The sequence below is a fragment of the Octopus bimaculoides genome, chromosome 13, assembly GCF_001194135.2.
Source record: "Octopus bimaculoides isolate UCB-OBI-ISO-001 chromosome 13, ASM119413v2, whole genome shotgun sequence".
NCBI lineage: Eukaryota > Metazoa > Mollusca > Cephalopoda > Octopoda > Octopodidae > Octopus > Octopus bimaculoides.
Window position 1 is genome coordinate 38746298 of NC_068993.1, and position 3906 is coordinate 38750203.

Here is a 3906-nt window from a genome sequence, read left to right on the forward strand (position 1 = left end):
AGGGGTCAGCAAATATTTGCTTCACCACATACCGTAGGTCAGAAATAGCAGCTAAAAAAGCTGAGACTCCAACTGATAGCATGACTTGTAACTCACAAAGGCAAAAACAAGAATATATACAACCATATGATTGGTTCTCATTTGCACGGTAATCATTACCAGTTCTGTTTCGCGCCAGGGTGCATTCCGTCCAATCGTGGCCTTCTAATAAGGTCACGTGAGAGAGTGAGTTCTGCCTGTTTTCTGAAGCCCCCTGTTCGTCTATAAATAAGCCTGCTCCAACCACATCAGTTTCTCAGGTCTGGTCGTTTGACCACATACAGAACACAAGGGTCCAATGCAACCGAAGGCTAGATGTTAGCCGCTTCGTTATCATTTGTGATTGAATGCCCGAGATAGAGGTTTCACTACAACTTTCATCACATTTGCAACGGAGCTGTTGCTGCACATAGTCATATTAAACTGTACCTAGTAAAAAAAGCTACACGCCAAATTGTCTTTTGCCAAAAATGAGGTAAGTCTTCTCTCTACACTGCGGAACTGGCTCGATTCATGCCATCTTCGCTCAACCATTAGTCCAAGTCGTTTCTCTTTTCTTATGGCGCTTGTTGTACCCATGGTGCTTGTCTTTGGCCCCCTTACGGTTCATTACGCTCAGCCATTACTCTTTAGGATTTCGTGTGGTTTCTTCTTGATTATGCAATTTGTCCAAATGGAGGTCCATAAGGTAGCTTCTAGGCCGCTAGAATAGCAGCCAAATCTCACTCACTACATAAACGGATTAACACAAAAGACATGGAAAGATATCTGCGATGAAAATTCAAAAAAAATATTTACCTTAGAACGGCATCAAAGAAAAGCTTTTGAGTGTATTTATTATCAAAGAGGTGGGGTTTTATGTTACTGAGACGGCCGATGGTTTCGTGTTTTTCATTTGGGCAGCAAGAAAATTTTAAGTGCCCGAGGTAGGTGCCTCAGTGTTTAAGGGCTGATATAAGAAACATCGGACAGTTTAAGTGAACAAATGTTTAGGGATAAAAGTAACTTGAAGAAAGCTCACAATCAAGCGTATGTGTGTGTGTGTCAGAGAGAAAAAGAGAGAGAGAGAGATGTTGCACATATTGAACATTTTAAATCCCAAACACAGTGTATAGTTATAAGCAAAGTCATATTGTCAAATTGAGTTCGCAACTATTGTAATATGTAAAACATTATCGAACAATTAATGAAGCAACTACTTTAGTTTATTAGAGATTAGCTTAAATGCCGTGCTTCGTGCGAACTTTTGGACTAGTTCCTGCACGGGGCTGCCTGCAGCTAAAGAGAGCTAAATAGTATGACTATAATATGTCTATAATGACTATATGCACCGGTGCTGTTTGATTAGAGGATGGCTGGAAATTAATTCTTTAATGCAATCATTTTATTGTTCCAGTTCCAAGTTGAATACCAACTATTGGTAAATTAACGAAGTAAGCGTCATTTATCTCCCCCTTCATCTCTGACGTCTTCTGAAAAACGCCAAGCAAGATGGCGTGAATCTTTCAAGTTTTACCTGCTAGAAGTAGCAATCCAAATGCTTTTGAATCAGATCCCAATACTGGATATTTGAAACCCAAATAAAGTGCAGACTTTCAATCTCTTATTCCAAAGGGGTATAATTTGTTTATGTAGAGCAAATGTAGACTGAGATAGAGGGGCTGCAGAATAGCAGAATTTCGATTTTACTACAGTAAAAATATCAAGAAAATATTATCAAACATTTTACTAGTAGCAAGCTTGCGTTTTATTTACATACGACGTTTAAAACCTTTCTCTCTACATCTAACTGTGGACTACATGTAGAGTAACCATTATTTCGTGTTCATTAGATGAAGGACAGAATGGTTGGCACACTGGCGGCCTTTCGTACACCTTTTCAATCTGAGATCAAATTCCGCCGAGGTCTATGGTTCCCTTGATCCTTTTGTTATTGATAAAATCAGTACCAGTCAAGCTTTGGGGTCAATAGGATAGTCTATTCATTCCACCAAAGTAGAAAGAAATATTTCATGTATGATATTTATTTACCAATATTTATTTATCCTTAGATTTAAACGATCATTTACAATGAAATATTGTGTGTGAATATAGCGAGAATGAAGTATCGTTTCTGGTTGGAACCTCCAGGTTTCCTGTCTTGAAATTGCCTGGCTAAGAGTTCATACGGTTGAAGGAACAATACCGGACACCTTGTAACTATGTTATGGTACCAACCAGCATGTTACAGAGGGTGTTTAAGAACTCAAAGGTTCATAAAACGGCAGACCTACACAAATGTGTCCCCAACTTTGTTTCCTGATGACTTCCTGAAAAATTCGTATATTTCACAAAATTCTCTGCAAATAACTCTTAGATGGTATAGATTACGATTATATCGGAATTCAATATGAAAAAAGAAGAAAAAAATAATTCGTGGACGTACACATATGTACTGACACATACAACAAATATTCACACAAGGAAATTTGAATTTTTGAAAATAAATTGTCATGTGTGTTAATATATATATGTGTGCGCGACCTCTATTTTTTCACATTAAATTCAGATATAGTCGTAATGCACGCCATCTCAGAGTCATTTGTTGAATATTTCGTTAAACATTATCTATTTTTTTTCTGAAACTTATGAGGAAACGATTATGTGGAGGGCACACCTGTGAGGGTCTGCTCAAAATATCCCCACAAACACCAAAAACAAGGTGAAGATGACTCTGACTTCACTCTAGTCTTCAGATGTCCGGGTGCGTCCCCCGGCGCACACATTCCCTAGCCTCTAATCACCGCGAAAGGTTGAAAGAGACTGAAAAATATTTGAAACGATGGTTTTGGAGAAAACTTTAGTTGTATTGTGACGTCATAATGACAATATGAAGAAATATGGGAATCTCTGGACAAGAAGGGAAATCTTTGAATGAATTTCAGACATAGACGCTGTACGCGCATGCACAGAATAGCACACGCACACACACGTACACACACACACACACGTACACAAAAATGTTTACATATATAATGTAAGCATCTACATTAATGTGTGTGTGTGCATACCTATCTGTCTATCAATATATCCAGGTACAAAGGCAGCGAGCTGGCAGAATCGCTAGCACACCTGACAAAATGCTTACAGGCATTATGTCCATCTTCATGTCTTGAGTTCAAATTCCGCTGCGCTCGACTTTGCTTTTCATGCTTTCCGGGTTGATAAATAAATACCAGTCGAACGCTGAGATCTAAGTAATCGAGTCTCCCCTCTCCACCAAAAGTTGCTGGCTTTGTGTTAAAATCTGAAATCAGTTATATATACAAAGATGGAGGCGGCGTGCTGGCAGGTTGGTTAGCACGCCTGGAAAAATGCCCACTGCATTTCTTTCGGCTTCACGTTCTGAGTTCTGAGCAGACACAAAGACATACAACCACACATATATATATATATATATATATATATATATATATATATATATATATATATATATATATATATATATACACACACACACACACACATTTACATAGGACGGGCTTCCTTCCGTCAACCAAATCCACTCAGAAGGCTTTAGTTGGCTCGATGTTATAATAGAAGACATTTGCCCAAGGTGCTACGCAGTGAGACTGAACCCAGATCAAGCTTTTTGCAACACAGCCACACCTATGTCAATAAATTAGAAATGAAATTTGTAAGTTTTATTGTTTCTGTACGACCTTGTTTCACATGATGCGTAAAACACTGGTTGGAAACCCCTACATCACAAATCTTATCTGATTTCCACATGGAGTATTACTTTGTAGTGAAACCTCTCTCTTGGGCATTCAATCACAAACGATAACGAAGCGGCTAACATCTAGCCTTCGGCTGCCTTGCTCCCTT

General features: G+C 38.6%; 1 long non-coding RNA gene across 1 annotated transcript in view; it reads left to right on the top strand.

Annotated features, from left to right (window-relative positions):
- Window positions 1-278: 278 nt before the first annotated feature.
- The window catches only part of LOC128249319 (uncharacterized), a 21099-nt gene continuing 17471 nt past the window's right edge, over window positions 279-3906 (top strand). Inside the window, exon 1 of the long non-coding RNA XR_008265420.1 lies at window positions 279-514. This is a non-coding gene — a long non-coding RNA (uncharacterized LOC128249319). The remainder of the gene's footprint in view (window positions 515-3906) is intronic.